Here is a 26,361-nt window from a genome sequence, read left to right as displayed (position 1 = left end):
AAGTTGGCGGTTAATGGCGCTGTGGTGACCCTTGATTAATAAAGGGACTAAGCCGAAAAGAAAACTAATGAAAGAATGAATGAACGAATGGATATTGCCCAAGTAATGGAAATTTAGGGTTTTTCTTTTTTTTTTTACATATTCTAAAGGCTGATTTATATTTCTGTGTGCACGCGTATGCAACGGTGCAGCCTATGCGTGGATGCATAGCCATGCTATGGCTGTCAGCGACACTGACGCACACCTCTCAGAAATGTAACTACTAGTCACAAGGATGCGACTTGCGGAGTATTATTGCAGAGTAACAGAAACAGCTCGCAGAAGTATAAACCATTGCATGCGCTGTGGGTCAACAGTGATCGCTTGATGCAGTAGTATAAACCAGGCATTGAAGGTGCATTACAGTAGGAGATCTTGCTAACATTAGCCTGATAGCACTGAAGGCTTACAGCCCACCCTGTAAATCACCATCCAAAGCCATGCCTCCTGAATGCACATTAGACAACATGCTTACAATACATCACGTAACATTCACCAAAGAGAAAACTTTATAGTGCAGTTAGCAGTTACTATACCAAAATAAAAAAGTCCTGTACTGTTGGTTGTTGGGCACGACATTGACATAATCCTTTCTGCACAAACAAGGTGAGCATAGGTATTTAATTAGTATGTTTGGAACGAACATTTTGATTGGACAAACATTTCTTGGTTCTACACCTTCCACCAAATTATCATTAATTTTCTTTTTGGCTTAGTCCCTTTATAGTTTAGGGGTCGCCACAGTGGAAACACCTATACACTTTCACATTTACACACATACACTATGGACAATTTAGCTTAGTGGAAAACCATTTAGATGAAACGGGCCATAAAAGCATTGCATGCAGCTTAGCTTGCATCTGCACCGAGTCTGCACCCAGACCCCTCTCGTCTATAGCGGATATGGTCCTGCTGTATATCAAATTCAGTTAAAGTTTACCTGCAAAACACTTTTTCACAATAATTGTTGTTCCAAGGCATTTTTTTTTTCAAAAAGTGGACATTATTACATTTAAAAACAAAAGCAGAAAAAAATCATCCTATTTGGCCAACTAAAATTGGAGTACCTCTCATGTCTGTCACATCATGCAACTGCCATCATCTTGCATCTCAATTATCGACTTCAGTAAATTAATGCAATATTGTCAGCTGTCCTTGTTGGAACTTAGCCTTGTTGCAAAGACTTCTGAAAACACCCAATGCTTTTGTCTAAAGAGTGATCTATTGCTTGACGAAATCATTAAGAGTGTAATTTATTAGTCAACACACTTTAGTCAACATTATACGGAGATTGTAGATCACTCACAATTCTGGCAGACAGCTTCTTTGTGCCAAGGCTAAGAAACAGAACCAAAGGCAATTTGTACAATAGTTTATTGGCTTTGAGGAATCGATGCCAATGAAATATTCATAGACTCGGATTTTGCCAAAATGATGAGTGACAGCTTGCTTCGTGCAGATGAAGGATTGTGGCAGAGTAAACAAAAGCAAATTCGCTTAATGAAATGTTCAGATTGTTGTTTCCGTAACAGCTCTCAGCATTTGGCCTGTGGTCCATAACATGGGATATTCCAATTTCTTTTGTTATTTATTTATTATTGTTCAAAGATTAGTTGACATTCTTTGGGAGTTGCTTTAGCTCCGTTTTCTAATATGAACATAGCCTTTTATTAAGAAATGCATACAATCTCCGCTGTTTAGACTGAACAGCAAGTTCTTTGCATTGCTTGGCCTTTTGAGTGTCCTCACATTACAAACAAAATCTATTTTAGTGGCCGTATAATAGTAAAAACCTCTATAAGAAGTGGGCAGCAGTTGTTTAGCATGCCGTTGTATTTAAATGGTAATCACGTATAATTTAAAGAGCCATTGCGAATGTAGCAGAGCAAGCAGATCTGAGGGAAACGACTTGAGTTTGTCTCAGCCCATCTTCGCTTTTTAACTGCACTACAAAGTTTTGTACTGAGATGACATCTTCCCCCATTACTTTGAATAATTAATCAGACATGATGAATTATTCCGTACTCAATGCCACAATCACCGGTACACACATGTGCATGCACTTCTCTTGTGTGTGTGTGTGTGTGTGGGTGTGTTGAGTATTAAAATTTCAGAGCCCTGTTGATTAGTATTCTCAAGGTTCACCTGTGTTTCTCTGAAGGTTCAAGTGGACAAAAGCCTAAAAAAGTGTCAAGACTCAATATGAGGAAGTGAACTTTCATTTCCAGAGATCGGCGGTGCTCTGTGAGGACTGAAGGTGTTTTTTTTTTTTTTTTTTTTTTTTTTTTTTATAGCTGAAAAGAAAAGTACAAAAGCTTCATATTGGGCCCAAGAACGCTCATTTGCCAGAGCTCTGGCTTGCTTTGAAACCATGAGATGAAGTCGTCTTGCTGTGCAAGAACTGAGTATGAATGGCAAGAAACCAAACTAACATTGAGGTATTTCAAATCTGTAGATCCTTCCTCGTCCTTCTGTAAGCCTTTTTTTTTTGCCATTTCCCCCCTGACAGAATGGTTACCAAGACTGAGCTGGGTGCTTAAAAAGTCTCCAGGTTGGATTTTGCCATCAGGGTTGTTGGACATGAATTCTAGCTCTTTGGATGTCACCCCTGTGGAGGGATTAAAGGCAGCTGGGAGTTACGCTTACTAAAGTCGCTGCTTAATAACTGTGGTCTGAGGGTTTTGTTTTGAATCACTTGAGACTCTTTGAGTGGTGGGCCGTGTATGTGTTTTAGTGTGTGCGCTACAAGAGCGGGGTGAGAGAGGTGTTGATAGCCTGGCAGGCAGGAAGGGATCTGGCCGTAGCCACAAAGGCGTCAGTAAAGGGGACTAGAGCCGACAGAAGTGGCCTTGATTGGCCTCCCAGAGAAACAGAGAGAGTCTAATGTGGAAAGAGGAAACAACTCGAGCTGTGAGCTTAAAAAAACCGCTGTCATGTTTTTGTACGTCTGCAGTCAGCATGCCTCAACAAAGACACTCACTTGCATTCAAAAACAACTGGATGGAGTGCAAGAAAATGGAACACATTCCTGTTTTTTTAAAGCACACTATTAACAGCATCCTGAAAATATGTTGCACAATGATGTATAACTGCAAGATATGATGCAACAGCATGGGATTTTCCCAGCAAATATTGAGATGATTATTTGGAATTAATCAACATAGCATGTCATTTTTTATTACTTTAAAAATATGGAATCTTTTTGGTGCATGTAGCACCAACTATTAGTTACTAGCTAATAGGTAGCTAATATTTACTAGTTAGTTAGTTAAAGTTATTAGTAACTAATTAAGTTATGGTAACTAATAAACTTAACTTTTCTCAATTTGATAATAATACCTTTTGTAAAGCTGCTTTGACACAATAATTATTGTAAAAAAGCACTGTGCAAATAAACTTGAATTAAATTGTATAGCGTAGCGGTCAGTGCATTGGAATACAGTCAACACAGATTCATTGTGAAAACCTACCCTGGCATACATTTCTGGAGAGTGCAAATTATGAAGCCAGAGCTACGTATGGCTACATTTCGTCTTTAAAATGAACACTACAGGATGGTATGATGCCACTGACAGCTTCTGTCTCTTTTCATGCTACTGTCTGACCGCTTAACACCATGTGGACGGCCTTTCTGCTGTTACCAGTTTGCCCAGTAGCTCGCCATGTATTTCGGTGGACTTGGGATGCAGAGAGGAGTTGACTGGAATGATGGGGTTCAAGTCCGGAGAAGAACAGTTCCAGAAAACATGTAAAACAAAAACAAAAGGCAAAAAAATAAAATAAGTAAATAATAGGGTGAGAATATGGTAAGATTTGAAAATGTGGTCAAAATTTTTACTTTTCTTTTTCTGGATTGCTTTTGAAAACAATGACAGTTTAGTTTACGGAAGGGGGTGATTAGGTCAATCTGTGCTTTTGAAAACACTAGTGGTTGGGTTTATGGAAGGGGGTGGATGGGGGCATCACATGGTCGGTCGATCAATCAGTCAGTCAGTCACAGTTGACAGTGGCCTCTAGTAGATTTACACAAGAACAGCAAGCGAGAATGGCAGTTTGAGATCTGAAAAAGTGTAAACAGCGGCCTCTGGTGAATTCACGAAAACAAAAACTGCAAAAAAACTTACCTCCTGGGACGTATTTTGTGATCTCCAGAAATGTATATGGGGTACGTATCAATAATGAGCCTGGGTTGAAAATAGTGCTGCATCTAAAACAACACCGCACCATGAATCTTTTTTAATCCCATCAACTTCTCTTTTTAATTGTACTTTCTGTTAATGTCTACTGTCTTAATATCTAATACCAAAAAAAATATTTAAAAAAAAGCAATTTTATTTATCTTACGTTAAGTATTTATTTTAAATCTATATGTTGCTGATGCATTGATATGTTGCTTTTTAAACCATTTAAAATATTATAATTTGAAATAAATCAAACTAAATTACATTATACTCTAATGCAGAGGTGGCCAACCCTGTTCCTGGAGAGCCACCTTCCTGCAGATTTCAGTTGCTACCCTTATCAAACACACCTGAACAAATGAATTAGGACCTGAACGCCACGTGATAACTATAGGCAGGTGTGTTTGATATGGGTTGCAACTGAAATCTGCAGGAAGGTGGCTCTCCAGGAACAGGGTTAGCCACCCCTGCTCTAATGTATGCTATGATAGTTCTTTGAATGTTGCTATATGGCTTTAATGTTAAATAGCATTATTTATGCAGGCCTGTTTACATACCTTATTATATTAATGAGCATAATAATAATGTTATAAAATTATATAAAAAATATATAATAAATAATAAAATACAATTAGAATTATATCTTATAATACTGTAGGTCATTAAACTTATTGACTACATTTCAAAGGTCAGGTCAAATTGGGTCAAACAGTTTGAACTTATTTGTGTTGCATGCATGTATTTTATTATTATTTTTTTTTTCATATACAATATAGGCCTAAATCTATTATTTGGTAAGTTGGCAATAAAATTCCTCCTCATAGATTGTGTCTAAGACTGACAAATCAGATTCCCCCACTAATAACCAATAGTTATCAAAGAAAACCATCTGAACAAATCAGCTCTCAATACCTCACCAGCATACACACTTGTTGTTAAAAGGATAGTGAACACAAAAAAGAAAATTTGCTGTTAATTTACTTTTTTTTAACAAAAATGATGATTCTTGATGATGTATAAAAATTGAGTCCATAACTACTGGCACTAAAAGGAAACATACAGGCATAACAAAATAATTCCCCATGGCCTTTGATGAAACATTGAGGTCTTAAAAAACGTAATGATCAAAAAAAAAAAAAAAAAAGCAGGATGTTCTTAGTCATCAGTCCTAAGGCATTTTAAACGATCTTTAATAGTCCATCAGCAACAGAGTTTCGTTCCATACAGCCAGTTTGCTATAGCACTTAAAAAGCTAAACATTCAGGAGAACACATCATATCATCTGAATATGGAGACACAAACATGGAAATACGAAACACTTACTGCTGTAACTGCCTTTATGAATCACCAAGGGACCAGTCCAGCTGGAAAAAAGTGAAACCATCACAGAAGTTCTAATGGTTTCTGCTGCAAATCCCATTAAAACAATGCAAACCATCAATTGTTATCCATTAAAACTGGTACATTTAATGGTTTCTGGTGTGTTTTGGGACATATTCTATTACTATTTAGTGGCTTTAGCATGCCACCAATAGAAAGCGAGAAATTACCAGCAAAAACCTACAGGGACCATTACAGTTTCCATTAAAACCAATACATTTCCCATTATAACACCATTACAAAGTCTGTAAGGGTTTCTATTTTTTTTTTTTCAGCACTGTACACTTTCAACTAAAAATCTTTAATGTTTTACTAAAAGAAAAATCACCTATATCTTAGGTCTAAGTGTAATTAACATTTTTGGTGAACTATCTAAGATTTGCTCAAATATAGATGGAACCTGGAAACAAATGAGATATAAATGAGACATAAATTATTGGTTTTCATTCTGAAATGTTTGGAAAATGGCTGCATAGGCTCATTCTGAAAATGTATCCCTATATACATTTCTGGCGATTGTGAATTATGTAGCCAGAAGTAGGTATGGCTGCATTTCGACTTTAAAATGAGCGCTACTAGGTGGTATAATGCTGTTCTTTTATGAGCTTACTAGCTGACCGCTTACCTCCATATGGACGGCTTTCTGGCTGTTATCAGTTTGTCTAGTTATAGAGGAGAGGAAATGACCATGATGATGGACGGGGTTTGAGTCCAGTAAACAACGGCTCCAGAAAGCGGGTAAGACAAAAACAGAAGGCAAAAAAATAAAAATAAAATAACAAGTAAATAACAGAGTAAGAATGTAGTAAAATGTTGTAAAAATCAGGGGGCTTTTATATTTTTGGATTGCTTTTTAAATTTGTGGGTTGGCTTTACGAAAGTGGGTGGGCGGGTTAATCTGTGCTTTTTAAAATACTATTGGTTGGGTTTAGGGAAGACTGCAACGTCATATTTTCATTAAAAGCTTCTATTGAGAAATTAAAATTAAGCTTTGAACGTTTGTAGTCATATTTAACTATGTCATTACCCTAAATACAATCTTTTTTGGTAATACAGCCTATAGTTCAGTCTATATGTCCGCGCCTCACTTTCATAAGCAGGGGTGAAGGCTTTTTCATGGCCATGAATAAGCTGTTTTGAAAGACGAATCTTAAATAAAGTAATGTTTTTGCAGCAGAAAGTTATGTTTTTGTTAGCAGGCAAAGAAGATGCTAGGCAAAAGAGGCAAGCACATTTAAAGTCAAAATAAAAAATGACAAATTTAGTAGTTAGAACTAGTGTTAAAAATGTTGTTTCGCAATCGCAAGTGACAATCATTTGTATCAGATTAAACTAATCTATCCCCACCCTTTTGGTTCCATACTTTTTTGATAGGGACAGTATAGTTCATAGTATAGGAATGGCCCATTTCTACTGAGTAATACGGTATGGTTTGGTACACTTTTATGGCCCTTTCCACAGTCAAAAGGTACCAAAAAGTGAACTGTACCATACCATTTTTTGGGTACCCTTTCCAAAGCATACCTAGCAAAACAAAAGGCAGAGTTAGACACGCTGCTGTACACAAGCCAGGAGAATAAAAACACAGGAAGCACCGAATTACTTTCTAACAAGAGGTTACATATGCTGGTGAAGATTAAAGATACAGATGAGAGGTTTGCACTGACTGTAGGCTACATGTTGCATGTTGTTTTTGAAGCCAAATAAGGACTACATGTATGCTGTGTGTATTTTTTATTTTATTTTTTTGTAGTTTGGTAACAAATCAGAGACTGTAAGGTGTATGTGTTCATATATGTTGCATTTATTTATTTATTTTATATAATTGCAGACTTTACAGTAGACAATTTAGCATCATTGATCTGCAGTTATAATCAAATTATATTCATAGATAGGTTAGTAATGAACATTCATTCACAAGTATTTATGTGTATAAAGCCTCTGTTTTGTGGGAAGTGCTTCTCATATGACATGTGAATGAATTGTACAGCTTTACTTTGACATTTCTTTAAGCGAAAATGACATAGACTGAAACGTTCTGTCATACACCAAGGCCAGAATCGGTACCCTTTTATGCCAGGGGTGTCTAAACTTGGTCCTGGAGGGCCGGTGTCTTGCAAATTTAAGCTCCAACTTGCTTCAACACACCTGCAAGGATGTTTCTAGACAGCCTAGTAAGAGCTTGATCAGCTAGCCCAGGTGTGTCTGATTGGGGTTGGAACTAAACTTTGCAGGACACCGGCCCTCCAGGACCGAATCTGGACATCCCTGCTTTTGACAGTGGAAATGCAAGCCTGATAAAAGTGACCCATACCATACCACTCAATGGAAACATGCCATATTAGCTCACTATTTTGGTAACAGAAAAAACTGCATACAGTACCATACTGTACTGTACCAAAACATGCAGTTCGGTGCAAATGAGTTAAAAATTATAATAGCAGCCATCCAGCTAATCTGCCAAATCATATCAAAAGGCCACACATGTAAATAAGCAGATAGAACTTGGGAGTTGTGTTAGGGAGATGAATTAAAGAAAGGCAGCCCATAGGAAAATGGCTGCTAGAAAGAAACAAAGATATTGAAGCAGTGTGACCGAAGCGATATACCGTGTCCTGCGGGGGGGCCGAATGAAAACACAAGCTGTCACCTCCTGTTTTGTCACACCACAACACACACCTGCTTCCCCTCCCACAGCACAGGACAAAGTAATGTCCCGTGTTGAGAGCTGTCATTGAGGGCTACGTGCTCCTGTTATTGGGCCACGTGAAGCGCTCTGACGGCTGCATGTTCTAGGGGTTTCTGTGGTGCTGACATGCGGGGCTCGAGCCTTCAGTGCCGGTTTGGTCTCTGCTCAGTGGACATCAGTGAGTGCAGGATGAGCAGGATGACAGTAAGAGCATTTTCTCAGTAGAGCACGTTTGACAGTGTTTGGCTCATTTGGTTTGCATTTATTCGGGCTTCTTGTGTTTTTGTAAGGTTTTTTTTTTAACAGACCACTGTGGGTTTTTTTTAGCAGACCAGTTGGTGTTAAAGCAATTATGGGTGACCTAATTATTGATGACTTAATCATTTTTTGTAAACTTTAAGTAGGCTAAAATTAGAATGCAGAAACCCTTGTTATTAGTGCAGTACAGTATTGTTCTTGTTATTAGTACAGTACGCCATTAGGTGAACAGCATGCACTAACTGAGTGGGTTTGACAAACCACCTGTAGATTACACTCTCTTTTCCTCTCCATATGCACCAGACACTTTCTTATAAACGCTTCATGTTTTTTGGGAAAACATTGTGCATTTTTGAGTATGCTTTGTGTAGAAAAGTGGGTTTGACAACCCCCCTGCAGAGCATACTCTCCTCTCCATATGTACCATACAATTTCATATAAAAACCCCATGTTTCTAAAAATATGATGCAATTCTTATGCCAAGCTCAGACTGCACAATTTTAAAGTAGCCATGTCACAGATCTTTCCTCACTTCATGACTTTCTGGGTAGCATTCTGTCTGTGCTGTTTACACTGAAGGATGGATCAGCGACTGGGGTTTCTGGGAATAACTTTAAGAATCACAGACAACATGGAAACAACGCAATCACATGTATTATATATTTTGTTATTAACTACATAATGAGAAAGCAGCCTTTGGTGAAGTAGAAATGTGGTTTATTTATAAAATAATTTCGAGAGGAGCATGTGCTTATGATTGAACACAGTTGGTTGAGCATTAGCTAATACATGATCCACCAATCAGTCAATCCTTAACTCACCATAAATATCGAGAATTTCTTACCTTAGTATCTTTGTTTTGAATAATCCACCCCTACTCCTCCTTCCTTTCTAGACAGAGCGGCATGGCGGCACAATGGTTAGAAATGTTGCCTCCCAGCAAGAACATCACTGGTTCATGTTCTTACTAGGCCAGCTGACGTTTCTGTGCGGAGTTTACATGTTCTCCTCATGCTCGCGCGGGTGTTCCTGGGTTTCCTTCCACTGTCTCAGGACATGCGATATAGGTGAATTGAGCAAACCGATCTGGCACCATAGACATGCTTTAGTTAGCAGTATATTTCCATAGTAATCTATAATTTGCCATTTATAAACAGGCAAGGCAAGTTTATTTATATAGCACATTTCACACACAGTGGCAATTTAAAGTGTTTTACATAAATAGGAATAAAAGAGACAAGTATAAATAATATAAAAACAAATAATATAAAAACAGATGAAAACAGCATAAAGACATTCATTTTTCAAACACCAGGGTATCATATTTTCTCATTTTACTCTGGCTGCTTGTCAGGCCCGGATAAATGACCTAAAGTAGGCATACATGCAAATGTGGAAGTCTCGTCAGTTTGTTTTGTCCTCTACTTCCGTTTTCCACCAGGCTTTTACACTCATGTAATTTACATGAAAACAAGAAAACAGTGGTGTCTAAGACTAACAGTATGCCCATTTCTATATACTGATCTTTTGATTATTTTACTATGCCTTGGTATTCCCATGTTTTAATTATAGGGCATCTTTAACATATATGTGATTTATTCACCCAATAGATTCACAGCAACTTTCTTTTTTTATTCCTTATTTAAAAGAATAAAAGGTTGAATATATTAGTGATAAACTTCCAATAAAAAGCATCTAATCGTAGCAATATGGAAATGTTTGAACAAATTATGCAGAGAGATGAGGTTATTTACATCACAGCATTATAATCTGAGAATATACTTTTAATGAACTCCCTGTTTAGCATGACACATTCAAATTATAGTAGTTAGAGAGGCGAGTTCTATATACTGTATATATGAAAATCAATTACTAGCCTTAAACTTCTGAAAAAAAAAAAAAAAGGTACAACGGTGCCTTTAGAACCAACTGTGGCATTCACATTTCTAGTCACATTGCAAGTGTATGCTGTTTTGTGTTTTGGTGCAAAAACCAAAGGTATTTGAACAATAGTTTCCATTTTTGCTTCCTCCCCGTGAATTGATGGCTAGCTGCAGTGGTAAACAGCTGCCGGTGGCACTTGCATAGATGACGCAAATGTACCACACTTCAGTTATACAATATTTTGTGTGTGTGTGTGAAAAAAAGACCTGCAGGGAGAGGGTTGAGTTCAGACATGGCAATCCAACCAAAGTGTGAAAACAGCTTAGAAGTGCAGAGTTTGATGTTCTTGTAAACGAATACAATAATAATATAAAAGGTGACACTGTAATTGTAAAAATGGTCTTAAGGATGTATAGTTGAAGTAAAAAATAATGAGCCCCCTGTATATTTTATTCCCCAATTTATATTAAACGAAAAGAAGATTTTCCTAAATGCATTTTAAAACAATAGTTTTAATAGACTGTTATGTTCGGATCTACGGTTATCGGTACTTGGATGCAGTGAAACATGGTTGGACGGTTCAGTGTTGGACCCAGAAATTGAAATTGCAAATTATAGTCTGATAAGAAGAGAACGAAATCGTAAAGGTGGTGGCGTATGTGTTTATATACAGTAAGATCTGATTTGTCTTTTAATGTCAGAAATGAATAGTGCATCCATTAAAGCTGTGTGGGTGGACATTTTATTTGCGAAGAGTAAACCAATTGGAAACTTGTATCGGCCACCAGTTCAAAGTATTTAAAAATTGTTAGTAGGAGTTTTAAATGATTTTGTGAAACCGCCTTGGAATTAAAATTATAATAAATGGATATTTAAACACTGATATGTCAAATAAGGACTCTTTGTTATGTAAGGCTTTTAAACATTTTTCCGATTTTTTTGGATTGAAGCAAATTATTGAGGTACCAACTAAAATTACTCACCAATCGCAGTTTATTATTGATTTGATTCTGACATCTGATTCAGCTAGGATAAGTTGTAGTGGTGTAATTGAGTGTAGTATGAGTGTTCATTTTTTAGTATATTTATATAGAAAAGTGCAATGTTTATGGGACATAATACTGTTTTAGTCTGGCCAGTGAAGAATTACAGTCCTAATTTATTTTGTGCTATATTAGATCAAATTAATTGGTCTGGGGTATATGAGGATCTAAGAATGTGGATGCAGTTTGGGATTGTTTTAAGGATCTGTTCAGTAAGGCTTTGAATAAAATAGCGCCATATAAAAAATAAGATTTAAACAAAGATCAGACCCCTGGATTACAGATGATAAATTACAACTGTAACAGATAAGAGATGATTGTTTTGCAAAGTTTAGAAAGGATAGTAAGTGTAGTGGTTATGAATTTTATAAAATAAAGAGAAACGAGGTTAGGAACAAAATAAGAGAGGCAAAAAGAGTTTATTTTAAGTATAAGATAAATGAAAATAAATTTGAAACATAAAACTTTGGGGTGTATTGAGGAATCTAGATTATTTAAATGCTAAAAGTACAAAATCATCTAAAATTAACTTAAAGGTGAAAGAAAAATTTAAATTTAATCCGAAGGATATTTAATCAGTATTTTATATTGTTTGCAAAAAAAAATTATGTGGTCAGCTTCCAAAGTTACCAGCTATTTATAACAACAATAAAGTGATTAAATAACTACAGTTGAAGTCAGATTTATATACCCCATACCCCCTACCCCCCTAAATTATTAGCCCTCTGTTTAATGTTTTTCCAAATTTCTGTTTAACGGAGAGATGATTGTCAACACATTTCTAAACATAACAGTTTTAATATCTCATTGCTAAAAACTGATTTATTTTATCTTCACTATGATGACAGTAAAGAATATTTAACTAGTTATTTTTCAAGACACTTCTTTACAGCTTAAAGTGACATGGTTTGTTCTGTAGACTATCGTAAAAAAAATAGCTTAAAGGGGCTAATAATTTTGTCCCTAAAATGGTTTTTAAAAAAATAAAAACTGCTTTTATTTTAGCCAGAATAAAACAAATAAGACTTTCTTCAGAAGAAAACATACTATAGGAAATACTTTAAAAAAATCCTTGCTCTGTTAAACATTATTTGGGAAATATTTAAAAGAAAAAATTAACATGAAGGCTAATAACTTTGAATGTAACTGTATTCTTGTGGTTGCAATAAATTGTATTGATATCTTCACTGTGAAGTCCGCCATGCTTGATTTTATGCTGGATTGTTGTGGTAAACTGAAAGTGAATTGCTAGGAATTGAGAGCGGATTAAAACCCCACAAAACCTTCAATTACTCCTACAGCCGGCCTGTTGTGAAACACTGTTCAGGGATAACTAACATATCTGCATATTTAAATATGTGTGTGTCTGATTTCCACAGAACAGACAGCAATTACTTACATCCACATAGCTTTGTTTTTCAGGACACAAGATCTGTTTGTGCAGCTAGCTAGACACTATCAAACCTGATCATAGAGAAGCACACTATATGAATCTTTTTTCTGTGTCAGTCCTCTCTCACTGTACATTTAGATAAACAAGGTCAAAAAGATGTCACTGGAGTAGTATATATTAGTGTACTAATTGTGGTGATAAAATGTACAGTATGTTTAAGATATTAATTTGCACTCATTAGTTTTCTTTCCGGCTCAGTCCCAGGGTCACCACAGTGGAATGATCCTCCATTTTATCCAGCATTTGTTTTACACAGCGGATGTCCTTCTAACTGCAACCTAACATTGAGAAACACCCAATAGCTTACCCAATTCACCTATAGCGCATATTTTTGGAAACTGGAGCACCCGGAGGACACCCACATGAACACAGGGAGAACATGCAAACTCCACAGCAGAGGCTCAAACCAGCGACCTTCTTCCTGTGAGGCGATCATGCTACCCACTGCGCTACACAACCCCCTAATATGCACTTTCTAGGAATAAATAAGGTACAAACAAATCATTTTTCACTGTACTGGTGATAGCTTTTGAAACATTTTCTCCCTAAGATTATCAAACCTTTTATTTTTGACACAACATGAGTTTCTAAAACAATGTGAAGGTTAAACAGTTAAGGAAAATTTGCCTAAGATTATTTAATTGATGAATCACCCACTAAGATGTGTTTTTAGATGTTATACTCTTTACTTTTAAAGAATTTCACTCAATGTTGGTGTATGCATGAATAACAATGAATTAATGAGCGATTAAGCCACACAAATGTATTGTTTATGGCCTGTTTCCACTGAGTGGTACGGTACAGTTCGGTACGCTTTTATGGCGTTTCCACTGCCAAAAGGTACCTAAAAGCAAACCGTACCGTACCACTTTTTGGGTACCCTTTCGGGAGGGTACCTAGCACAGCAAAAGGGTACCAAAAGGTGGCTCTAGATATGCAGCTGAATGCTATTGGTTTACAGAGATCTGTCTCTAGCTTGTAAACAAGAAGGAGAATGAAAACAAAGGAAACCCCATTTTTGAATACACAGTCGAGACATTACACTGTAATAATATATACATATAATAACGAGCCATGGTCGACCTGAACTTAAACAAACCTTGTTGCCGTCTTGATGAACATCCACAAAGCCAAGAAGAAGAGCAGAATCTACCCTGTCCACCATACTAGTAGCTTTCTCGCTTGCCGCGTGTCTATAATTAAAAATAACAAACTTCTTGAGCGGATGATAATACCGTGCGGATGAATATTGATGTGCTTCTGTCATCTGATCCTTTCAGAAACTAACAAACGCAAAAGTGAAGTCATGTATCTAAAACTAGCACAGTAGTCTGTCCTGGCTAAAGGTCATAGATTATTGTTTAGTTCTACAGCTTGATACTAGAAATCTTCGATCAGAAGGAAGGAGCTGAAACTTTGAATGTAGGGGATGAGCAGTGTCACTTAAAATTGAATTAGTAATTCTCTTTAGCTGCCTGGTGTCCACAGCCTCCAGACTGGCTAGTGACATCGCAGTCAGCTTACTAAAAAACAGTCAGTTTACTATTTAAAGTCAGCTTACTATTTAAAAATTATTTTCAACTGGCCAAAGTGGCTAGTGGATGTGGTTGTCTAACCCGTCACAGCTGAAATCTACCCGCATTTGGCAGGTTAATGTCAAGCCCTGATTGTAGGTTTCTTGGATATTTACATGTTAGTACCTTACCTACTTAGTGTATGGTAATGGTATTTACATGGGACATGTTCTGATGCTTAGTGTACTTTTTTTACTTGTTACTTTTTGTTATTGTCGTACCAGAACTATTCATTTCAAACTTTATCTCCTGTGCAGAAGATATCTGTGCTGCGTGTGGCAGTCAGAGGACTTTTTGTCTGCCGATTGGTGAAAAGCTGTTGAGCAGAGCAGTCATGGATCAGAGCAGGTCAGAATGATGTGTCCCAGCGGATGACTGGCGTAAGACAAGGAGTCAGGGGGCTCTGGGGCTGCTTTTCTCTCTTGATCTCTCCCCTCCTTCACTGTCGCTGTCCCTCTCTCTCTCGACTGACAGTAAAGGTCAGGGCCTGCTCATCCTAGCTGTCTCGCTCCCCCTCTCCTTCTTCCTGACAGCTCTTCCTGTGGGATCCCGTTCAGGCTCATTTCACTGACACACAAGGCTAATAATTAATATTTCATTAGTACTTTGCGCCGGTTGGTAGCGTGGCTCGTGCTCTTAGACTCAGAACTCCCTCTGCTGTTTTGCAGAACAGAGTATGGCCAGCGTTGAGCACTTAGCAACTAGTCGCCAAACATTTTTTTAGTTGTTCAGTCTGAGGCTAAGATAATTAAAAACTTTACAGTGACTTTAAGCATGTACTGTAATCCAGTAACTGTCCCTCCCTTCTGCGAAATACCTGCTCCGTCCCTGTTTACCTCTAAGATTTGGTCTCCTTGGAACTCATGGGCAAACTCAGAGAGAGCAAAGGCACTATGGATTAGATGAGACGGCAAGCAACAGAGCTGTAAGTAGAGCGTGTCTGCTCTGCTGCTGATTATATTAAACACCAAGACATTGGGGGTTTTAATAATACATTATCCTATCTGATGCTCTCGCCATGTAGCCAGAAGCATGGAGATTCTCCATGGACCGTGATCCCATGATACTATCAAAAGGTGGAGGGGCGCTCACAAAGCTCATATAGCACTATTTATTGAGAAGAAGACCCTTTCCATTATGGTGAAGGACCTCAATTAAGTTTCCCAAGCAAGATCAGACTCAAAGGCCTTGTAATCCTTCAACGTACTGTATGTTTATTTCCTTGTGTTAACCTTCAAAACATTCTACATGGATGTGTTTACACTTGGTTTGTTGTTTCAGAATCTGGTGTGTTTTCTTCATAGATTTGCTTCAATTCAATTCAACTTTAGTTGTATAGCACTTTTCACAATAATTATCGTTTCAAATAAGTGAAGTTTCACAAACTAATTTTGAGAGGAGCACATGATATGATTGACTGCAGCTGGTCACCCATCTATAATCATTAGTTAGCCAATCAGATTAATCCAAACTCACTATAAGTAGCCTAGCTAAATCTCCTCCCTTACCTTCATTTTCCGAAGAAACCCCCAATCCACCTCTCTCCTCCTTTCCTCCTTTACCATGGGGAGCTCTCGAGAACCACCTGATCTCGTACTCCTCTTGCATGCTCTATTGACCAGGCGGGAGCCCTGGGCTCAACTATCTCCGAGCTCAGGGTTCTCTCCCAGGAGAGCATGCCAAACCTTCTAACATTTGTCAAACAACATCTAAGTGTGAACTCTTGAAACAAACATATAAGGGTGTACGGTTAAATCACACTAGAGTTCAATTTCCCTTTTGTGAATGTAGCAATCACAAGTGTGCACCAAAACGGACCAAAAAAAGCGTATCGAGACCTCATTGTATGCTTTCAAATGAACACTGGATCGGTTAGTTTGTGGTGAGAACATGATACATACTAAAACAGACCCAACCGCAAAAAGTACTGCGCCTTTTAAGCTAATGTGGTTGCCTTAGTCCGATGCACTGTCCCATCTTATGGGGTTTATAGTAGGGCTGCACGATTCTGGCTAAAATGTGAATCACGATTTTTATTGCTTAAAATCAAGATCACAATTTTCTTACGATTCTATAGATGTAAAATAAAGGTTAATATTAGAAGGCTATTATTATTGTTAATTCTCAAACATATGGTAAAACAATAATAATAATAATAATAATAATAATAACAGGACTATAGGTCTACAGTTGGTTAAAATGCAAAGTTTTGTATAGTCATTATGGTGGACTTGAACAGACTTTCAATATGTCCTGTTTGTTAATTCATAGTAAAATGATGACATCAGAATATAACTATTCATAAAGTTGATTTACTATGTTTAAGACATGTGCTTTTCATTTGTCGTTGACAGCATTATTAGACCATTTGTTTTCACTGGTAAAATGAGACATTTTTCATTATCAGATTCAACTATTGCATTATATTCAACATTATATAGGGTAGTTATACTGACACAGTAAACATTTATTTTCATGCACAACACTATGTGTTCGCTATGAAAGAAAAAAACACATGAAATGCTTGTCGTAATCATAACTGTAAAATGCAATATGATCATTTAAATGATGTGCGCGCCGGTACCTGTGGGAGTGAGTTCAAGCCAAACAGTGAGAACAGCGCCAACTAGGGTTACAGAACACGATCATCACAGAATTTGGTGTAACACCACATTTACTTTTACTTTCACTTCGCCTTTGAAAGTCATTCTTTCAGCGCGGCTCTCAAACGATCGCTCTGTGCAACAAACTGAATGTTATTTATAAGTTTATTACTTGTTATTCACAGCATATGCAGGTTCTGTAAACTAAAGTAGCCGAGATTGGTGTGCACGCGAGCATTCTCTGAAGAAAACAAACAGCTTAAAGTTGCCTCATGTGATTTCGCAGCCGCGAATACATTACATTTAGACAAAAATAACATTTCTGGGTGAATTATACTTTGTAAATACAGTATGTGACACTATTAACGTCATTTGAACGCCTTTACTCTTCTTTCCTGACCTTGAAAATATATTTGGCTGAATCGTAGAAAAGCTGAATAAAGATCATGTTTAGGGTCGAATCAAGATCATGATCAGCCCTAGTTTGAAGGAAAAATATTTATTGACAGCGCTTTACCAACAATTTTAAACAGATAGAGAGGGGGAAAAACATTACCTGATGGATCATTGATATTATTTTCGGAAGATGACCATGTTGCAGTTTAGCTAAATTAATTCACGCCTCCTCCTGACTTGCGATGCGCCTTTGCCATTTGCAATGCCGTAAAACATTGTTTCGCAGGCGCAGTCGTGCTTTATTCTGTATAGTTTGGAAATGTATAGTTTGTGAAAGCACCCTAAGTTTACCTTCGCTGCTGAGTAACCAGGAAACGTGAAAAGGGTCCATGTAATGTATTTAATCCCTCAGTGCATCCATACATTCGCACTACAGGCCCCAATGTATTTCTTTTTTGTCTTGGATAGATAAGTACCCTTCCAAAATCATCTGAAGTGACCCCGCGACAACCCCCCCAACACCCCCCAACCCCAACCCACCTCTTTAATTCACGACACCACCACCGGAAAGGATTTATAAACTGAAGTGGCAGATGCAATATTTTCTGCATTAGGAAGTAGTTGTCAGAATGCAATTTCAGATGCATCACATGTGGTTCAAAACAAACCAAAGGATAATCAAATGTAAAAAAAACATCCTAAGAAATTCCGAACTAAGAGTGCTTATGAAGCATAAGGTTTTATTTCATGAAGTGGCAAAGGGGAGCGTTTTCTTTTTGTTGACGAGAGTTTGCTTAGGTAATTTTTAGGTAAATAATACCATTTCAGCATCAAGATCGCAATATGCGCATCCGTAATAGTCACATTGCAAGATATGCAATGTTAAATCTGAATTATGGTAACAAGCTGACCCGGATTGGCTAATCGGGAGGACCGGAAAAATTCCCGGTGGGTCAGTCCGTTTTTTGGCCGGGGGGGGGGTGGTGTCCCTAGCTGCTTGCACTCTCTGCAGTCATACTTTATTTATTTATTTATTTATTTGACCATAGCCTTACTCTTTTTATTCATTATTTTGCCGAAGGTCTGCCCTTTTTATTTATTTTCTTGCTGTGAAAATAATACAGCCGTGAGCAAAATGCAGCCTGCAGGTTAATGATGATGTCACTCTCATTCGACCTCAAACAGCGGCACCTTAGTGAAAATAAGAATTTGATTAATTAATATTAATGAATATTACACCTGCTCAATGAAAATCAGATGATTCACTACACTACACTTAATAAATCTGACATGACTTGATCAGAAATCTAAAAAGGAGATAAAAAAATTAAGCCATCAATAGAAAGTAATACTGTGGTTAAAAGAGTTTGGCAGATAACAGTGCAATGCTTATTTTTTATTCTAAACACACCAGCATAACAGCACCATTGTGGTCCAGTGGTTGGCACGTTGCGTTATGACGCCACTGACCCAAGTTTGAACCTCATCTGAGTAATTTATTTTTATTTTTATTTTTGTGTGTTAAGACATATAATACTGTTTGGGTTACTTATGTAGGTGTACATATTTTGTCTTTATTTGTTTTGTGTGTGACCACTGTTACAAAGGACTGGATATCTGTAAAGAAATTTGCACAGAAAATATATTTAGATATTGCAGGAAAGAACATTGTGATGTTTTAAAGAATAGTGTTGGAGATTTAGCTACCCATTAATCTTCTCATAATTATGTAAAAATATTTGAAGTTCTAAAGCAACTTTTTCCTTGAAAAAGACGTGGTAGTGTCATCAGAAACTGAACTGGAAATGATGTTATTTTAATATAGTCAGTCGTGAACTGAAGTAGGCCGTTCTAAGGCTTGAAACTCCAAGGCTGAAAAGGTGTCTGTGGCGAGGGGGCGTGGCCGAGAGCAGTGGGAACGGGGTGAGGCCACCGCGTAAGTGGATACACGTTCGGTGCGCACCTGCCTCGGATCCCACGGAAGGAGCTCTGGACAATAAAGGGAGGACCGATGGCAGAGGAAGCCGAGAGAGGACCGGGCCCGGGCATATTGTTTTACTTTTGCTTTCAGTTTAAATGGCAGTGTAATGAAGTTTACGGCCCTTTGGCCGCCGGGAAAAAGGAGGCGGAGAACCGACGCAGGTTTAAAATATTTATTAATAATAATGACGGCAGCTCCTCACGGAGACTGCCATTTAAACCAAAACAAACGGACGGCAGCTCCTCGCGGAGACTGCCGTCAAACTGAAAGCAAAAGTAAAACAATATGCCCAGGCCCGGTCCTCTCTCGTCTTCCTCTGCCATCGGTCCTCCCTTTATTGTCCAGAGCTCCTTCCGTGGGATCCGAGGCAGGTGCGCACCGAACGTGTATCCACTTACGCGGTGGCCTCACCCCGTTCCCACGGCTCTCGGCCACGCCCCCTCGCCACAGTGTCCCACTCCAGCTCTGGTAACAAGGAGCTACAGAACGCATGATTTGCAGAGTCACTGCTAAGTTTAACCATAATAGCTGTGAATGCGAATTTCAAGAGAGTTTAAAACAATTGGGCACTAACAAATGAGGACAGGTTAAGAATAATTGTATTTAATTGTTTATACAAAATTTATTCAATGTATGCCCTTGGAATTTTTGTGTAGTTTCAAGTCTAAATATCTACTTTCAAGGCGAAAAATGGATTATTTTACTTACTCTGATGGCAGATCAGTCTAAGTTTTGAGCTATTTCTTCTGAAGGTGAATATAACATAATATGTCTCTGAAGTTATTTCTTCTGAAGGTAAAAAATGTACAATACTTTTACGTGATCTGTGAATTTTTTGATACTTGGACGAGAAACAAGACAATACAAAGTGAGAAATGCAGAGTTTGCATTGTTATTACTGTATCTGAATAATGTTAGACTCTCCAGAACACAGACAAATAGAGCTATTCATCTAGTGAAACTGTATTCATATCGCAATATTTATCATGAAAAAATAAAATATCACAATGTCAGATTTTTCCAATATCGTGGAGTCCTAGTATTTTTAGCAGGAGAACAACATTTTACATTGCTTTTCAGACACAACAACGGGACAATCAGTATCCAGTGCACACCTACCTGTAGCCCTCAATCGGCACCCCTGCTGTGCTCTGTCCTGTCCTGGTTTGCTTTCCTCCATCCTCAGCTTTGTGATGGAGGAGGTTGGGGGCTTTGGGTCACACCTACAGCACTAAAGTACTTCTCTCTCTCTCTCTCTTGCTGAGATCTAATGGCTTTAGTGTGGCGGCACCACGCGTATGGAGTTATTGCACACTGCGTACATCTACCGAGAACATACTCAATCACACACCCACATGTAGAGACTGATGCTTGGAGGTGTTTGGTGGCTGAAAAGAAATCTGCACCAACATGCACTACTCATTATTGTCGCTTTGTATTTCAATTAGATTTCCCAGAGTTTTAAGAGCGGGAAACATATGTGTGTGCTGTGTAAGTATTTACTCTACAATGAATTTCATTTGGCACCATCTTTGTGCAAATATAAAATGGGGAGAGAACGTCTGCTCTCTCTGCGGTCTCTTTTTATTTTTTTCCTCCTTATCCTCCCCGTCTATCGTTCCAAACCAAGCTCTCTCCTTCTCTTTCTCTGTCTTTCTTCCCTCTGTAATCTGCATAAAAAAGTCAGTGATTATCGGTTGAGGGTTTTTTTTTTCTTTTCCCTTAGAGGCTGAACGTTACTCAACAGATAGCTGATCTTTCTGAAGTCCTGTTTGTTCTTAAGGTTTGCCCCCACTACAAACATCTGCCTGATCAAAGCCTTATGAAAGGACTTACCACTTCAAACGCGGGCCCTTTTCCGCCCCATTCCGCCCGACCTGCCAATCGCCATGGCAACGCTGTAATCACCTAATCCACGCCCTTCATCCGTGCCTGCCATCTCAGGTAACCGGGGGAATGTGTGTGTGATAAAGGGGCTCGTTTTGTAGGTTCTACCCGTTCACTTCTGAGGGAAGTTCTGTAAAATATATTGGAAAATATTGTGAAAAATGTACTATTTTTATATTTTAATTAGGGACAGAGCACTGAAATGCTGCGTAAGCCCTATTGGAATTGCTCCATTTCTTCATTTTCTTCTTCTTCTTTTTCTCTAGAATGAATTGCGTTTTTGAGGGTCTAAACATACTCGAAAACTCACAAAGTTTTACGAAAATTTACATTTGTTATAAGTTTTCGAAAGTGGGTGTGGCAAAATGACTCAACAGCGCCACCTATGCATATTTGACAGACTGGCCCCTGGGCTACGTTTTACGTACACATACAAAAAATGGCACACACATGAAACATGCCAGTATCTACAAAGAAGTATTTTCGAGTGAAATCTCAAACCTAACAGGAAGTCAAACATTTTTAACTTTCTCTGCCGAAAAAGTGCAGTTTTTGCTATTTCCAGGCGTTGTACTTTGACAAACTCCTCCAATGGATTTTATCATATCAACACCAAAATTGGGTATTGTCAATAATTGGGTGATGGTAAATTGCGAAGATCTACAATTTTCGTCAAAGGATAAGTGACAGCCTCTCAGACTTTGAAATTGTTATATCTCAGGCATACATTGTCTGATCTGTCTCAAAATTAACATGTTTCATAACAGTTCTGACCTGAACATGTTTACATGCCAATATCAAGATACAGTTATAGCGCCACCTGCTGGCAAAAGGAAATGAAATGTTTCACAGCGTAACAAACTTCTACAAATTGTATCCGATCAAAACCAAGTTTTGTCAGTATAATCCAAAGGCGTTTGTGATGTGAAATTGTAAAGATCTAGAGTTTTCGTCAAAGGTTTTCCTACCTATGGCGGTTAAGTAAGTTCAGTGTATAGCCATGAAGGAGAAAGTATTTATAACCAAAGTCCCTTTACGGCAAGTCATTTCACTTGGTGGCTATTTTTAAAAGGCCTCTTAGACAGTATGCTCAAGCATTCTGTTTGAATGGGGGGAAATCAAATTCTCCAAAACTACTTGCCAAGCATACCATTACATTTCATGTAACAAATAACCAATAAAATTAAACAACAACTGTTTATTTAGTTTCATTTCTAAATGTTCGTATAACACAAAATTTGCAAAAACTCACGTCTGGTCCGAGCCCCTTTCTCGGAGAGTTGTCATTCTATAGTGATTGCTGATTGGCTCCTGTACTAGAAGGCAGGCTTTTTTTGCCAAATAGTGACCGCTGATTGGCTCCTGTACTAGAAGACGGGACTTAATTCGCCATACTGACGGTTACACTTTTCCCTATTCAAAAGTATACGAGTAGAATGTCTTGTGTATTCTGTAGTCTTTGTTAAAACTCAGTCACAAAATGTCCAATCTGTAAATCACATAAATTATTTAAACGCAACCGAGAAAAGCGCGTATGGAATCGCGGAGTTTGTACTGAATGGTTCAATATTATATTGAGAAGCATGGCATCCCTAATATATATATATACACACAGGGCTTGACATTAACACCCGCCAAATGCAGGTATTTCAGCTCTGGCAGGTAAGAAAGCAGGGTTCGACAATAAGGATGGGCCAATATGCATGCAAATGTGATCTTAGAATCGAGAAGCAGCACAATTGACAAAAATAACTGTGTTTGCACAAGCAAAAGATAGCAGGTAAATACCGAATGAGAGGATGAGCACTCGCGGTCTCATGCGCACAAGAGATGTGATGCATGCGATTGTTAAAAAGCGCACACGCTCCCGTTTACTTGCGTGAAGCAACCGTGTGTAGAGGAAACGCAACTGGTGCGATAGGTTCTATTTGAAATATATATATATATATATATATATATATATATATATATATATATATATATATATATATATATATATATATAACCGAGCCCAAGTTCTTTTCAACTGAGCCGAGACCCCCCCATTCAGGCACTCTAAGATTGATTGTTTTGGCAGCGAGCCGAGTGTGATTGTGGGTTTCACATGCTGAAACAAACCGAGCTAAGGGGACAAATGCGCCATGGCTCTGAAAGAAATGTGTAGGTGTGATAGCACCCTAATCAACTTTTGGAGCATTATATGGGCATATTTGAATGACTCCTAAAGGATTATGTGAGATGGAATACTGGAGTAATGGCAAAATAAAATAAATATATATACAGTATATGTGTATATATATATATATATATATATATATATATATATATATATATATATATATATATATATATATAWAWATATATATATATATATATATATATRTGTGTGTGTGTGTGTGTGTGTGTGTGTGTGTGTGTGTGTGTGTGTGTACATTACAGAAATAAATTGCATTACACAACAGTAATATTGTAATGCCAGAAGAGTTTAAAAAACAATATTTGGTGGAATAATCAATACAAATTAAAACATTTGTTATTTTAACCAATTCCAAATTGAAATAAAGTTTATAAAACCTTTAGAGAATTAAATAAACATGAACATGTCCATACAACAGACACCTACTAAATCCAGTACTTCTTAAAATCATCAATGTTACATCTCAATGCGGTACAATGTGTTGGTTATATTCATTATAAAGTCACTTGTTTATGTATAGCTTGCAGCATATTTTCTGTTATCGTGATCCATACAGTACAGTGTATCTACAGTGAATGTACAACCACAAAACGTCAGATATTGCAAGTTCGCACAACATTTTACAGTGTAGCAAATCTGCTCTGCGGGTGAGGAATTTGTTTTCTAATCGCAAGCATCAACAAACAAACTGCAGCTCATACGGTAGCTGAATGCGAACTCACAGTAATGTCATAACAAATTGCTTCTAATATGCAAACGTACATTCTCACAAAAAGGCAGCCCACTGTGTGTTGCTCCATATGGAATTTTATTGCCCTTAATGCATATTCATGGGAATGAGTGAGTGAGCAGCCGAAGCTTTTGAGGGAAAAAAAAAGAACGATGAGCTAATAGCATCTTCCCTATGGGAGACGAACTACTCTTAAAGCAAAATCCCAACTGTGCAATTATCCCACTGTGCGGGCGGACCAAAGACATTACCATTCTATCGACTCTTATTCTGATTAGAAGCTCGCTTAAGTGAAATCTGGGTGGTAAGAACACGACATTAATGTGCAGATTCATATATTGAGTTTTTTTTATTTTTAGTTTTGCAAGTAAAAACTGAAATCAAAGGAAATGCAAGCTTAAGTTGTGATGCATTGAACTGTTGTAGATTTTATTTAGCTTGCTCGTCATTCATCGTAATTACTGCATGCCCCAGTTTTTTTTCCTCCACTATTGCCCCAAAAATGAATACATCTTCTATTTTTACCCAGTCTGGTTTTAAGGGCCGTGTTTGGGGCTGAACTCACTGCCATGGCCTTTACAGTGGCACATTTGTACTGCCGCAGATGGCATTTGAGACATTTGCCTTGTTCTAGACTGCTGTTTGAGGTTGGAATAATCGATGAGGATGCAGCGAGAGCACGTTTATGCATACATATTTTCAAGACTAAGCTGTTAAATATGCTGTGAGATAAGAGCAGATGTTACCAGGCAGTGCAAACATCCTTGTGTTAATTCTACACTGGCTCAGTATTTATAAATATACATTCATCGGCCACTTTATTAGGTGCACTTTACTGGGGAGCTCATCAAAAAAATGTAAATCTTTTGCTCACTCTCCATTTTACTCCAAAAATATTTTTGCCGCTTGATCAATCTACTTATTTAAAATGAGCTGAATCAACACAATTTTTGACTTTTTTTTTTTTTTTTTGGATAGCTTAATTGTTTAATTTTCAATTCAGTAAGGTTTGTAAAAACAATCAAGTTAATTTAACCAATTTGTGTTGGGACAACATGAAGAATTGTACGGAACCCAGCAGTTTCACAGTGTTGTTCCAAACCTACACCGTAAAAATGCTGGGTTCCACACAATCCCTTCATGTTGTCTCATTTCACCCTGCAGCCCAAGACCAGTTACTCAATGAAGCTAAGCAGGGCTGAGCCTGGTCAGTACAGATGTGGCTACTGAGAATGCACGCTTCTTCACTCACAGTTTGGCAATTTGTCATGCGCAGTGCTACAGTAGCAAAGTCCGCCTTTACATTTAACAATAAAAAAAATTGTTGCTTAACGTAATAGCCACCAGGTGGCGCAAGGAACAACCCCATTTCCATTGTCATTCAGTTGTCGGGAGTCTTTATCACACTTCAAAGGTGTGTTTGTGCATGAAACATGCGTGTTTAGATGCATGTACAGTATTTGTGTGTGATAGACCAGGCAAAAGAGCACTCGATTCAGCTCCGATGCCGCAAGCGGCTGAGTTTCTTTCTTTCTTTATTTTGGAGATAATGAAAACATATTTGTATTCACATATAAATACAACAGAAAGACATAAAACTTTGCAAATTACATATCCACTTTTGTTGGCTCAACACAATTTCATAACTGTGGAAGCAAATTTGTAATTTGAATTATGTTCAGAGCTCTGTAGTTTAAAACAGTCTAAGATAGCACACACAACTGCCTAAATAAATACTGTAGGCTATAAAATACACAGTTGGTCACTTAGGCCTACTCAAATATTATTAAGAAACTGTAGTGAAAGAAAAAAAGTACAAGAAAGTATGCCACTTTGAAAAAGAAACTTACTTTATCGAAGTGCTTTAACTTTAGACAGTTAATTAAGATTTTTTTAGTTACAAAAAAAATTGAATTAGCCTACTAAAGAATTGTTTTGTCGGTGCGGGATCTGAACGGTATTGGTTTACCAGCGAGCAAGTGCATGACCATGGAGCAGAATGCTTAGCAGAGCGTCACACCGCTCAGCTCCGTTCACATGCTCTGGCTGCCACAGTGTGTCAGTTC

The 26,361-nt window shown here is 37.7% G+C and overlaps 1 protein-coding gene and 1 long non-coding RNA gene across 11 annotated transcripts in view; both read left to right on the top strand.

Moving 5' to 3' along the window:
- The window catches only part of agbl4 (AGBL carboxypeptidase 4), a 685,205-nt gene that overhangs the window by 521,182 nt on the left and 137,662 nt on the right, over window positions 1-26,361 (top strand). The gene's annotated exons all lie outside the window — the stretch shown is intronic.
- Window positions 8,334-15,832, top strand: LOC141375594 (uncharacterized). The gene is made up of 3 exons (XR_012384178.1): window positions 8,334-8,493; window positions 9,443-9,614; window positions 14,759-15,832. It is a non-coding gene; the product is annotated as an uncharacterized lncRNA (long non-coding RNA).

This window comes from Danio rerio, chromosome 8 (assembly GCF_049306965.1).
Source record: "Danio rerio strain Tuebingen ecotype United States chromosome 8, GRCz12tu, whole genome shotgun sequence".
NCBI classification, from domain to species: domain Eukaryota; kingdom Metazoa; phylum Chordata; class Actinopteri; order Cypriniformes; family Danionidae; genus Danio; species Danio rerio.
Note: the sequence above shows the minus strand (reverse complement) of the source record. Positions and strands in the feature narration are given on the sequence as shown.